This window comes from Crassostrea angulata, chromosome 8, assembly GCF_025612915.1.
Source record: "Crassostrea angulata isolate pt1a10 chromosome 8, ASM2561291v2, whole genome shotgun sequence".
NCBI classification, from domain to species: domain Eukaryota; kingdom Metazoa; phylum Mollusca; class Bivalvia; order Ostreida; family Ostreidae; genus Magallana; species Magallana angulata.
The window spans coordinates 50,777,770-50,793,188 of NC_069118.1; the positions used below are offsets into that span (position 1 = coordinate 50,777,770).

General features: G+C 32.9%; 1 pseudogene; it reads right to left on the bottom strand.

Moving 5' to 3' along the window:
• Nucleotides 1–14,957: 14,957 nt before the first annotated feature.
• LOC128161072 (uncharacterized) overlaps nucleotides 14,958–15,419 on the bottom strand; it is a 44,935-nt pseudogene continuing 44,473 nt past the window's right edge.

Genomic DNA, 15,419 nt, shown 5'->3' on the forward strand with positions numbered 1-15,419 from the left:
GCTTTTGATAATATATTTCTTAAACACGATGAATAGGTTTGCCTTGTTTCCCACGAGTTATTATGTCAAAGAAGTGGAAATTCATTACTTTACATTATTTGTAAACAAATATAAGACTCGAGCTTTGTTTACATAACAATGAGTTCTTCCCTCTGTAGCTCCTGTATAACTTAAATTCTAACATTCAAATTTTGGTCAATAATTCAAAATGTGCAAGTAAACCATTTGATAAATAAAAAATAGAAATAAAAATTGTGTTCTAAAATCATGTCCAAGTCCCTTTAATATTACTTTCTTTAATTATTTGTTGGAGTTTCTTCGATTTTTTAAACACAATTTTCACACTAATTCGTCATTTAAAAAGGGAAATATTTGAATCGTCTCAATAATTTCCGAACAACCCTCGTATATACCTAAACGCCCTGAATGATTGGTCGAAATCAGCGACTGAAACTGACAAGAAACTGTGAAACAAGAAAGTGTCGCTACCTTCATATCCCGAATAAATCACCAAATAAAGCATTTTATTGTTTAAACAAACATACAAACACCCTCACTCACACAAACACATATTATTTGCCTTCTGGTATGTGTTGATGAATATCCCAATTGAACGATCACAATAGATTTGAATTGAAAATTAAAATCCTATGAAAACCCATGGTTATTGCAATATTGTCCTGATGAAAGTTACCAATATTCATTAGCCAATTAAAAGTGGCTAATTCATTTTGGTCATTAATCACCGGTGGTGATTTTATGATAGCTGAACATTGATTTTTTGATGATATATTCAAATGATTGTGTGTGATTGCACACATTTTGCCAAATATTTTTTTAACCTTTACCACATTGACACTGATTTTGAACCACAGTAGTCTTCTGTTTACAGACCTGTTTAATTTTGTAATAAAACTAGTGAGTATTGTTTTTTTTTTTACAAAAAAACTCATGTCTCCCCTTCTTCCCAAGGATTGTAATATGGGGCAAATTTAACAATTGTCAGCTATATGTTAACCAGACCCAGACAAAATTTTATTATCTTTTTCTTCATTTGACCTTGAGTAAAACATGGTCAAGGTCATATATAAGTCAATAGTACACCAAAGTGTATTATTATTGTTCTTTGTTTAAAGCTATACACGCTATAATTTGCGTCAATTTTGAATAAAGGGGAAAATGTATGTGTTTGATTGCTAATAAAAGTTACCTTTATGCTGTTAATTATAATGGTCAATTCGATCACGTAACAAATATATCAAATATTAAACAATAAAAAATATTTATTTTCCTGCCAGGAAAGTAATGCCTCCTCGTGAATATCAATCTATCACGTGATATCGACAGCTAAATTTAGCTTATCATACCAAACTTGTGAAGGGTCAACATCTTCATAATTGTGATAGTTTCACAAAGGAAAGGATATTTTCAGTAAAGCATAAATTTGTCCGATATACGAGTACAAACAAAAGAAAAAAATACAAGCCTGTGAGTAGATATAAATAATGCCTTTAAAAAATGACGTAGACCTGTGTTTTTCCCCTTTGTGCTATTTATAGATCCTATAAGTGTTAATGCAGAAGTAATGGTATCGTGAATGACAAACGTATTTTACTCATTATACATGTATGTATTTCAAATTAACAACTGTTAAGCATATTAAAAATCAAGTTGGATATTTAATTAGGCAAACAATAACGACTACCTAGTTCTCCGCTGACATGCGCAATGAGGTCGGTTTGCTCTTCCTTTATCAATATTCATGAAAAGGTATATTTTCCTGGCAGGAAAGTAAACAATTAAAAATCTATATCTTTGTAACGAGATGGAATTCACCATTGTAATTTACAGATTAAGGATAACTTTTATAAGTTACTTATTTGAAAATAACTGTAGACAAACACATGCATTTTCACTGTCATTCAAAATTGACGTAAATTATAGCGTGTATAGCTTTAAAGTATAAACTCCTTCTATCAAAGTATATTCAGGAGTTGAACAATGAAGTTATTTTGTATATGATTGAATCAGGTGACCTAAATATCACCTAAATTACACGGAAACAATAACTTGGGACAGACTATAATAAAATGTCTGAGGAATTTTTTGGAATCAATTATTTGTATAGAATATGTCTGGAAATAAGATTAATTGGTCCAAAACTAGCGCAATTCATGTGCGCCGTAAATTGCAGAATTTTACAATGAGAGGCACTGTGCCTCCCAGGTCGTCCATCCGATTTTTTTCAGACCGGGAGCTACAGACCTTTAGCTAAGGTTCAGCACTGAATGTTAACGTGTGAGTACCAATTATTGCCGAGTATCCATTATTGCCGATTGTTATAAACACAACAATATTTCCCTTATATATTCATTGTTTTTAGCTACAAACCAACATAAATAAATAACACAGTTTATAAGACACTATAAGAGTTGGGAACGAAGAAAATTTACTTTAAACATCTCGGAACTCAGCTTAACAAAAGTAAGCCTATGAAAATGTATCTCATTTGTATCCGTGCGATGACACATGCCAACGAATGCTTGACTTGTAATCCACTTTGGTGACAGGGCATTTTTTGTTTAGGTCTAAATTCGAGGAATATATACCTCCGTGTTATGATATTTGAAAGAAATAAGCAAGATACCATTTTTACTACACAATATTTAAGAAAGAAAACCGAGCGTCTGCTTGCACGTACAACGCCATTTTGTTTGCAACCCGAAGCGGATCAAAAATTTATCCTTGCGCACCTGTGGTGTAACGTGGAGGCGTTGCTGTTAACTTTCACCCATATTATTTCTTTTACTGGACACACTGAAACTTATTTTCAATAGCTTTTAATAAATAAACAACGCATTTTTTTTTTAAATTTTTTTATCATTTGTCTCTAGATTTGTGAAGCAGACGTTCCTCTGTTTGTGTGCACGTGGTTGCAGAGACATCGAAAATAATCCTGTTAATAATATGATTGAATTGCTTTTATGAAATAATTTTCTTGTAATTTTTTTGCATTTTATCTTGTATTGTTAGATTTTTTTAAAATGTTGACCTTTTTACCGATTGATTGCTGAAAAATGACGAAAAATATGAGCGGCAATAATGGGTATTCGACTTCCTGTAAATCGAAGATCATGAATATATCATCAAAAGTAAGTCGATATTGATGAGAATAAAAAAATAATTACTCAAATTTAGTATATGAACAATGCAGAGATTTGCATTAAAATTTTAACATGAGAGCTTACATAAAGAGAGTAATGAGGAAACTTGTGTATTTTTGGGCAATAATGGGTACTTGCACGTTACGTAATCTAGAAAGGTACACTTCACTATAGTTCATAATTGTTGTCTTGAGATTTCATAATAAACACTAGTTAGGCAATTTAAATATGATTTACTTACTTTGTTTTCTCGATGTCCTTCAGAACAGAATTGTAATCTTGTACAAAACATACAAGATCGGTGTATTTTCCCTCCTCCTGAAATATTGCGTTAAAGTAGTTGTTGTTATTTCTAGACACTTTCATTGGAGAGACGTTGTGAACGTAACCTTCTACTTCTATTGATTGCTCGTCTAACTTGATTTTTTTCGGCGCATTTTGACGACTCTGACAATTTGACGGGAAAGAAAAATCACGTGTCAAAACATGAGGCCTACCTTATATGGTCAATCGGGTTCAAGTCTCGAATTGACGGAAAAGGCCGAGCGATGTTTCGATTGCTTATATGGTGTACCCATTTATATTATTTTTTTATTGTGACGTTTTAAATCAGAGTGCTTGACACATGTCAAAAAATAGGATTTGTAGAAAAAATATCCTTTGAAAGAGAGAATTGAAGAAAACATAGCCTCGCTTACCCCAGACTCTCGTTCTCGAGAGCGAGAGTCTGGAGTAAGCGAGAATAAAGAAAACATTCCCTACTTTTACTTTCATTTTCAGGGTGGCAATTTGTCGGAAAATTAATCTGACTCTACATGACACCACCAAATTTTAACAGGGGAAAGGCGGTTTAATATGATAGATAAGACTATTATTGAGTTATTGATTTCTAGACTGGCAATACCTCTCTGATATGCGAGATTAGAAACAGAGGAGCAGTTGATTGCGAGAACATTCGGAAAACTTTCTGTTTTCCTTGCTGACTACCGGAAAGGCCCGAGATGTTGCGTTTGTTACGGGAAATGAAAATCAGATGCCAAAAGGTCACATACTATAGTATATTTTACTCCTTGCTCATTTTTTTTTAAATACAAAGGCAGATAAATGGGCAAATTTGGTTCCTTTCTCTCTCTCTCTGATTACATAATTATGTATATACATGTATTACATGAAAAAGAATAAACATAAAGTTCGAAATCATTTTGATTAAAATCATAAGGAGGGAAATAGGCATACATTTAGCTATTATACATCAATTTCTATATAAAATATATTTATCATGCCATATATCAATGCAGCTGCCTCCACTCCCCACCCCCGACTTCTTACATACCCCTTTGACAGAAAGATGAAGAAAACAACAAATTGTATGTTTGTTTTTTAAATTTGTATATCTATATATTTTTGTTACACTTTAACACTTGAAATGATAATGGATAAGCATGACAATATATATTTTTTTCTAGATCTGTTAAGTTATATGAGAATACGTGTAGATATAGATTGATGATACAACTGGTTAGAAATAGTTATTTTAGCATTTAAATTATTGATGCATTGCAAATTTTTATTTCCATAATTTCTGATATTCTCTTATTATGTCAGTTGTCTCTTTTTGTGACCTATAGAAATATAACTATAACTACAAATGTATCATGTGTATGAGTTTGGTTGCTGGCATTGAACCCTGATTGCCATGATGTATGAGGTCTGCTAGAAGGTTTACTATTTGTAATACTGTAGTAATATCTTTTTGGCACTTTCATCATTATTTTGAGTCTTTGGCGTCATTGTTCATGGTAATATACCAGACATTTTCACCTGTAGATGCACAATGTATGTAGAAAGTGATATAGGTTAATTTGTATGACCAAAGGTATGATCTTCTCAGGATTAATTAAATGAGATAGTAATTACGGTAAGTGCTGAAAGAGGGTGTTGAAATTGTGTATCTAAAATAGTTTCTTCTTAGTGGTTTTAAAAACTCCTTATTTTGGATTTTATTGTGCAATTTAGTTATATTCTTTTGTGTCAGTAGTATAGTTTTCTTGAATCAAGGCAACTATCAATGGGGGTACATTTGATTGATTTACTCAGTATGTATGCAATGAATTTCTTAATTATTGTAAATTCTTAGTTTCACTTCAAAAAGCATTTAATGCCTATTCATATCAGCCCTGTGTATCTAGAGTTAATCTTCTTTATTTAAGCTCTGAATATGCAATCAAATATTTTATTTGTGTCATTTTTCAAAAATTTAGACGAGCTCCGAGTCAAATTTGAAAATATTTTTACATGTACTATTTTATGTGAAGTTTGATTAGAACAAGTTGAAAATAGTTTGTTTTGGTTTTCTTGCATGCAGTTTTGAAAAATTAATGCAGTAAATATATAAATAACTGTTTTATGAACCAGTGAGCAGGGTGCTCTATCAAATTTTTCATATTGCCATATACTGGTACTTTAAGTACCGGTAACTGTACCTGCATGTATGTATTTTATTGATATAATGACAAGCTTTTAAAGTAGTCCGAGTATTTTACTACGTGATAATTCAGATTTTACAATATTGGTTCGACTTTTAAATAGCTTTTTTGATTCTTGGGCGTTGATTTTGCTCGACATAAATTAGAACTGATTTATATGTATTCTATGAAAGATAGAAATGATTAATGTTGAGAAACTTGATTCTGTTAAAGTATAATGAAAAACGAAGTATCTTATTAACCAGGATCTCGAGTATATTTTCTTTTTTTTACCCCCCCCCCCTTCCGAATTTTTATACCCCCGCTCCGAAGGAGAGGGGGTATACTGTTTTACCCTTGTGTGTCTGTCTGTCCGTCCGTCCGTCTGTCTGTCTGTCTGTCTGTCTGTCTGTCTGTCCGTCTGTCTGTCCGTCCGTAACAAAAATTTCTGTCGCATTTATCTCAAAAACTATATATCGCAGATGCTTGAAATTTTAACACTGTGTTTGTTAAGGCATGCCATATCGTGGGATATATTTTTGTACCAATCGGACGTCAACTTCCTGTTAAATGACGACTTTGCTTATTTTTTAACCAAAATTTTCAAACAAATTTTCGTCAAAGATTTCTCAGCAACTGTTTATCGCAGATGCTTGAAATTTTTACACAGTATTTGTATAGGCATGCCATATCGTGGGATATATTTTTGTACTAATCAGACGTCAACTTTCTGTAAAATGACGACTTTGCTTATTTTTTAACCAAAATTTTCAAACAAATTTTCGTCAAAGATTTCTCAGCAACTGTTTATCGCAGATGCTTGAAATTTTTACACAGTATTTGTATAGGCATGCCATATCGTGGGATTAATTTTTGTACTAATCAGACGTCAACTTTCTGTAAAATGACGACTTTGTTTATTTTTAGCAAAACTTTTCAAACAAATTTCCGTCGAAGAATTCTCAGCAACTGTTTACTGCAGATGCTTGAAATGTTTACACAGTATTTGTATAGGCATGCTATATCATGGGATGTATTTTTGTACCAATCGGACGTCAACTTCCTGTTTAAAGACGACTTTGTTTATTTTTAGCCTAAATTTTCAAACAAATTTTCATCAAAGATTTCTCAGCAGTTATTTTTGGAGATGCTTGAAATTTGTACACAGTGTTTGTTAAGGCATGCCATATTGTGGGATATATTTTTGTATCAATCAGATGTCAACTTCCTGTTAAATAATGACTTTGTTTATTTTTAGCCAAAATATTCAAACAAATTTTCGTCAAAGATTTCTCAGCAGCTATTTATCGGAGATGCTTGAAATTTTTACACAGTGTTTGTTAAGGCATGCCATATTGTGGGATATATTTTTTTACCAATCGGACGTCATCTTCCTGTTAAATGAGTACTTTGTTTATTTTAGCCAAAATTTTCAAACAAATTTTCCTCAAAGATTTCTCAGCAGCTATTTATCGCAGATGCTTGAAATTTTAACACACCATTTGTTTAGGCATGCCATATTGTGGGATATATTTCTGTACCAAACGGATGCCAGCTTTCTGTTAAATGTCGACTTTGCTTATTTTGCATATTCACATCAGAGCGGGGGTATCACTAGTGAGCATTGGCTCACAGATATCTTGTTTGTTTTCTTTTACTAAATCTGGTTTAAATTTAGAGACAAAAGCTTAATCGAGTTTAATCAATCGTCATTTAATTAATGTTTGAATGATATCTAACATTATTGACAGATCTAAGCAGAAAACTGTAGCAAATTGTGATTTTTACGGATTTTTTCGTCAGGGTCTACTTGGTTGAGAGTTTATAGGGTGAAAAGTAATCCGCTAACATATGATTTATTTTACCAAATCTTTTTTCTAAGATGTCATTCTATAGAATAAACACCATGAATTTAAGTTTGGGTCCATAAAATAGTAAAAAATGACGAAACACGATACATGCATCACATTTTTTGTATTCTATTTTGATACATCAGGTCCATAAAGCGTACTTACTTACAACAATTTGTGAAAACTTATTGATGGATATGGCTTAGATAGATGTTTATACTCTATTTTGTATGTGAAGCTCTAATTTCCGAAAAATGGTAATTATTCTTAGGAAAAAACGGACGTCTGGCAAATTCCATCATTGTCAATAATTTTGGCAAGGGGGTACACCCGTCTGAGAGGTGATAACAAACAAACTAGCATGTAAACATACATATTTTTTATGTATATGTATTGCTTGAATGTAAATCTATCATTTAAAGCTAAGCCTTTATTGATTGAGCCCATTTAGAGCCGAGTATAGGCCTATCTTAATACATCTGATCATGAATTTGCAACATGCAGTTAAGCTCTCACAGATGTTTTGGCTTATAAAGTTTATGTTGGTTCAGGCATGTTTTTATCTGAATTCTTGATAATTACTATAGTTGTTTAAAACACGTTTCATTCACAGTGGCATGATTTAACACTCTACAATGAATTTAGATTTGATACACAGAACATAAGACATAAATTCCATTTTAAAAGCTATCTATTTAGATACAATAAAATTATCTATAAAAAATTCCATATGTGATGTCTAAGGATTCTTTATAGTCATTTTAAATAGACATGTATATGAGGGTTGTTAGGAAAGTTTACAGACAAACTGATTCCCCCAAAAATTATTGTGTACATTGTACGATGAAGTATGTTTATTAAATGACTATTGATTGAAAATAAGTATGCAAAAAATCATGATTATTTTTATTGTTGAAAATAAATAGCATAAATTAGATTTACAGAGCACTATTTCATATTTCCACGGCGTCAGGTGAAGTCAAACAACTGAAAGGGAAACCTGTCATGCTTTTTCAAAGTGAACACCTTTCGGTTACATGTACACAGTTTTGTCATGGTATTAAACTTATTTATAAAATGCACCTTCATACCATTATTTGTAAAGTTTTGTTATAATGTCTTTTGTGGCTTATCGTAGGTCATTTATGTCCAAAAATTTGCATGTGTCCTCGCAGTTTCGATTCCAGATAAGGAAACAAGAGGCCTAATGAGCAACACTGGCTTTATGTGGTCGTTCAAAGGATATTGTGCCATGTGGCCCCTCGGTAGATTAACCAAAAATGAATATCCGAATTTTACACTTATTTTAGCATATACTTAATCTTTGACATATTTACCTTTATGGAATATCATTTTTACCAAACATAAGATTATATGCAATATAAATAAATAAATTTTCAGTTGGTGTTCACAGTTAACTTCCAGTTCCCTTTATTTTAGCCCCCCCCCCCCCATCACTTTATAAAAAGATTTAAATACATGAGAGCATAGGTACATTTTCTCCCTCCACTATTTACTAGTTATTGTATTTTATTTTTAAAAATCCTATGTGAAAGAAGAAAAGTGTACCTCAATGCACCAGAATAAATGCGCTTAATTCTTTCAATTAAAAAATTGGCCTTGTCCATTATAAACAATTGTCAGTTACCAGGCATGAATTTATTTTGTATGACGTTTCATATCCTTGCTCGCTTGATTGAAGAATAAACTTAACTGAAAAAAGTGTTCACATATGTTAAAGAGCTATAATTCAAATCAATGTATTGGCAGGCATGTCGATCTATTGTACGAAGGCCCACCCATTATTTTTATCTTTATTAAAAACAACAAATGTCTACAAACAAAGATGATTTTCCGTTGCAATAGTTTTTTAAGAACAGCGATAATGCTTTTATTCTCATAATAATAATAATGTGTCAGGACTATGGAAGCTGTTTAAAAAGCGTCGTTTTCATATACTTGTGTTCGAAAACTATCAAAAAGAAGATGGGGGAATAAGATGGTACAACTGCCCATTTGGTTTAGTCGTAAAATACTTCAAATTTAACACTTTTTTCCAATTAAATATATTTGATATGTAATATTACAAGTTTACAAAATGGTAATTTCAAACTATATTCAGTTTGAAATTTTTCAAAAAATGATAAGAAAAAAATAATAAATCCTAAAGTTTTTGTGGTATCGAACTAACCAAAATCCTAGTCTATAAAGTTACCTAATGTTTGGTGCTCTAACCTCTGAGCCATTTTATTCACAACAAAGTGTGTTGTTTAAATGATTTATGAGACGTTGGCCACGAATTTACGGACTTGTATTATTTTTTCTAAAACTTTCAATTGTTGGGCTACCAAATGACATTTTTAAAGTATAGTGGGTCATCTCTCCACATATATGTTGATTAAAATCGGTTTAAATTCCATTAAACCGCATTTAGACTATACCAAACATATGGAACTCAGACCCACTCTATAAAATAAAAGGCATTGATGTTTTAAATGACATTATTTGGAGGTTTTGAGACACATACGCCAATCTGAATCAACCTATCACAAGTATTTAAAATAACAAGAGGCCCATGGGCCACATCGCTCACCTGAGGAACAATAAGTATGATAAAATCAGCTCAATGGAGTCATAATACAAACTATCTGGACAATATACAATAATTCATGTAAATCCTGTATAAATAAAATCCATTTTCCCATGGATATTCTTATGTTTATAATCATAAGTCCCTTTCCTAACAGGATGATTTTATAGTCATATCATGTGTTGCGTATTGCAGTTCTCAAAAAGATCCCTAACAATAGTTTATATATGGGATATAAACGTACAATAAACTCTCAACCTTCTCGTGAGGCCAAAGAATTGTCCTGGGGCCAAAGTCTTAACAATTATAAAGAATCATCTGGCTGATTAGTTTCTGAGAAGATTTTTAAAGATTTACCCTATAAATTCCTTTGTTAAACTTTGTCCCCCCCCCCCCATTGTGGCCCCATCCTACCCCTGGGGATCATTATTTTCACAACTTTGAATCTACACTACCTGAGGATGCTTTCACACAAGTTCCAGCTTTCCTGGCTGATTAGTTTCTGAGAAGAAGATTTTTAAAGATGACTCTGTTTATTCCTATGTAAAACATCGACCTCCCATTGTGGCCCAAACCTACCCCCAGGGGTCATGCTTTTCACAAATTTGAATCTACACTAACTGAGGATGCTTCCACACAAGTTTTAGCTTTCCTGTCTAATTAGTTTTTGAGAAGAAGATTTTTAAAGATTTACTGTAAATAATCATATGTTTGACTTCAATCCCCCATTGTGGCCCCAACCTACCCCCAGGGGTCATGATTTTCACAACTTTGAATCTTCACTACCTGAGGATGCTTCCAAACAAGTTCCAGCTTTGCCTTCGAATTAGTAACTGAGAAGAAGATTTTTAAAGATTTACTGTATATATTCCTATGTTAAACTTCGATCCCCCATTGTGGCCCAACCCTACCCCCGGGGGTAATGAATTTTACAACTTTGAATTTACACTACCTGAGGATGCATCCACACAAGTTCCAGCTTTGCCTTCGAATTAGTTACTGAGAAGAAGATTTTTAAAGATTAACTGTGTATATTCCTATGTAAAACTTCGATCTCCCATTGTGGCCCAAACCTACCCCCATGGGTCATGATTTTCACAAATTTGAATCTTCACTACATAAGGATGCATCCACACAAGTGTCAGCTTTCCTGGCCAATTAGTTTCTGAGAAGAAGATTTTTAAAGATTTACTTTTTATATTCATATGTTAAACTTCGACCCTACATTGTGGCCCCACCCTATCCCCAGGGGTCATGATTTTCACATCTTTGAATCTACAAGTTTCAGCTTTCCTGGCCGATTAGTTTCTGAGAAGAGGATTTCTAAAGATTTACTCTATATATTTATTTGTTAAACTTCGACCCCCCATTGTGGCCCCATTCTCAGGTGAGCTTAAAAAGGTTAAGTTTACAATTCAATAAGTTGGTTTCTGGAAGAACAGATTTTGAAAATTTTCGTAATAAATATTGACAATTTTTTTACTTTTTAAAGCGCTAAGCATAGCTCAGCCCTTTATTGTCGTTAGACTTCAACTTCCGGTGCATCAAATAACCGCCCCCTAAAAGCAAAAGTATACATCATTTAAACTGGTTAGGGAACCAGTTTCAGGGGTTTATGCACATAACTGCACGGGCTATTGTGAATCTAATTTACGGGTTATTGTGAAATTAATGTACGGGGCTTACATACATCATTGCAGGGACTGTCATGCAGTGATGAGGAAATATAGTGCGTATACAGAAGCTGAAATGCTATATACATATACTGTGGTTTCATCAATATTCGTTGAATATCAATTTCCATTGATTTCGTTGTTGAGTTGATCCATGAAATTAAATGTTCATTGAAACGCAATTTCTATAAACATTTTGTATTGAAAGGGTCATTGGCCACGAATTTACATATCCTTGAAACTGTGATTTTCATTTTATCCACGAAAATTGATACCCTTGAATATTAATGAAACCACAGTATCTGTTATATACATACAGAAGCTGGGTTAGCGCTTTTCAGTACTATCAGTACTTTGATTTAACCTTTAGCTTTTAAGATCTGTGTACAAACATAGAATTGTTAGCAAATCTCTGTATCTTGCTTATAATTCGAAGCAAACACTCAGAAATGGTTAGTGAATAGAAATTGTTAACAATTAAACACAAGAAACATTCACTACATGTATAACAAATAAATAACACAATTTTTTTTTTCGAAATGAATCATATATATACATGTATATACCTACATATTTCCGTAAGCGATATCAAACTCTATTTAAACTGAATAAACTAGAGAAAATGCCGAGCATCTCAACAAAAACCTATTGCATTAATCTACCATTACGCAAAAAATAATGCCGAATTACCGATAGAATGAATTGTATTTCAGTACTCCTACATCAGATTTTGCTTAATTTGCGCAGGTAAACAGTTAACGTAACTGTTTGATTTACCGAAGTCTCTGTTTGATTTGATACGTAAAAATCACGAAATACAGACGACAGTTTCCAGGTTACAAAGCATAAATAATGAAAACGAAACGAAAATCAGAACAAGCTAACATCAACGTCATGTGTGAAAACTGTCAACGCATTGAAATATTTAGCCTCAATTTACTTCACAAAATCGGCACCAATATATTTTTCATGTTTCAAAAATTTCCCTTCATACGCGAACTGTTGCACAACAAACAAATTCATCATAGTCAGATCGACCCTTTTTCGTATAATGGCATGGCTGCTTTAAACAAAGAACCTCGTTTTAGAAGTATGGAATACGAGTCTTGGTAAAATGGGTAAGCAAAACCGGGCCGTGGCAAAATAAAAGCCGGGGCAGATCGGCAATCGTCAATTCCAAATACGCATTATTTTGCAGCAATATTTACAGCAAATACAAATATACTGGTCCATCAAATATCCTGAAATTTTAATGAGATTGGCAGATTAATAACTGCTTATCTTTTGTTTTGCCCAGGCCAAGTCTTGTCTACCCATTTTACCGGATGCCGAATCCGAGGCTATTAAACTGATTGAAACACGCCTTTCCTTTATTATTATTTTCGTAAAAACTCAGATTTGAAACAGAATTAGACCTCAATTTTTGCAATTTATATTTTCCTTCCCATAAGGATAATTTATGCTAAACTACTTTGAATTGGAATCAGTAGTTCTTGAGAAGAAGATTTTTAAAAATGCACCCCCCCCTTTTTCTACAGTTTCAAGGTTTTCTCCGCTTTGAATACAGATCGGACTTTTATTTCTGCAATTTATATTCGCCCTCCCATAAGGATGCTTTGTGCCAAATTTGGTTGAAATTGGATAAGCGCTTTTAGAGAAGAAGTTCAATATGTAAAAAGTTTACAGACGGACAGACAGACGGACAGACGGACGACGGACAAAAAGTGATCAGAATAGCTCACTTGAGCTTTCAGCTCAGGTGAGCTAATTACGCATTACAATCTGATGTAACGTTAAATATACATTGTTTCTAATAATTTTGAAAACAATTATTAGATTTAAATGATATTTTAATTTTGCAGTATCTAATCATTCCTCATATGGGCATTTTGCACACCTTATTTACCCATCTTCTTTGTGTAAATTTTATGCAATTCATCGTTGAAGAAGGTGCACCAGAGAGTAGTCACAGCATATCATCCTTTTGGCAAGACATTTCTATTGATCAATCAAAATTTCAGCATCAATCGTAGAATAATAAGCAAGATACATAACTTTGTATTTCCTATTCAGAATGAACAAAAGCATGGCCTCAGTTCTGTGAGCAAAGCTCTGTATCTTGCTTATAATTCGAAACTTGACACAGCTGAATATGGTTAGTATTGAGAAAATTGTAAACAATTAAAACAAAAGAAACATGCACTAAATTAAAAACAAAGAAAGAGCACAATTTATTTTTCACAATATGTTTACACCTAATATATATTTCTAGCAGCAAAAACAATCTTTGTTAAGACTGAAAATGCAGATTATCTTAACAAAACACGTTTCATTATAATCAACCATAATGTAGAGATCGTACCGGATTACCAATAAAATGTATAGTATTCATAATAAAATATGTTGTTAGTGCATCAGATTTTGCTCATTTTGCGCAGGTAACAGCTGATTTACCGAAGTCTATAATTGATTCGATACGTAATAATTCCAAATTACAGATATTTCCATAAAGCATAAAAGAAATTCAAAACAACGTAAAAACACGGTCACGAGTCAAAATTGTCCACACATTGAAAGATTTTTCCTCATTTCACTTCACGAAATCGGCACAAATATATTTAGCATGTTTCAAGTATCCCTTCGCACGTAAACTGTTGCATAACAAGCAAATTCATCTTTGTCAGTTTGACCCGTTTGTCAGGTGTCAACATTCAAACATGGCTGCCTTACACAATGAACTTTCGTTTTCGATATGGAATACCGAACCCGAATTTATAAACTGATCGACATCGATTATCTCTTTATTTTTATATTCGTAAATTACTCAAATTTGAAACAGAATTCGCCGATAATTTTTGCAATTTATATTTTCCTTCCTGTAAGGATTATTCTTGCAAAATTTCGTTGAGTTTGACTCTGTAGTTATTGAGAAGAAGATTTTTTCAAAAAATGCACCCCCCCTTTCCTACAGTTTCGAGGTTTTCTCTGCTTCGAAAAAAGATCGGTCTTTCATTTCTGCAATTTATATTTGCCTTTCCATAAGGCTGCTTTGTGCCAAACTGGTTTAAATTGGCGAAGCGGTTTAAGAGAATAAGTACAAAATGTAAAAAAGTTGACAGACGGACGGACGGACGACGTACAAAATGTGATCAGAATAGCTCACTTGAGCTTTCAGCTCAGGTGAGCTAAAAAGTAGAATTTTGAGACATTATAAACTAAACAATTTTTTTCAACTGGCTTTGGCAAAATTTCAGGGTTTTTTTCATGAAGCAAGAGACTTTTTCTTCCTGTAGTTCCGCAGTTGCAATTGGCTTTGGGTTCACTGGAGCTATGTTTTTGCTTAGGCGGCGCGGGTCATGGATATCCAGCTCTGCAGGAAGACACATCCCTTCCTGGTCGATTAGTCTAGCCAGTGTTTCTTTCTTTCAATATGTCAATGTGTTCGTAGCTGTTATCAATCTCACAGGTGTGATACTCCAGCAGCCACTCTTTTTGTAAAAGTTCTGTGTTGCCCAAATGATCGATACATAAAGAATGTGTTAATATTACAAAAAAAGGGATTCATTAGAAATTGAATTCTCTAAACTGATAAATTTTATAAGGTTAAACATGATTAAACCTCATCTTCCGTGTTCAACAATAAATACATGTAGCATATAAGAATGAAAAATTGAAAT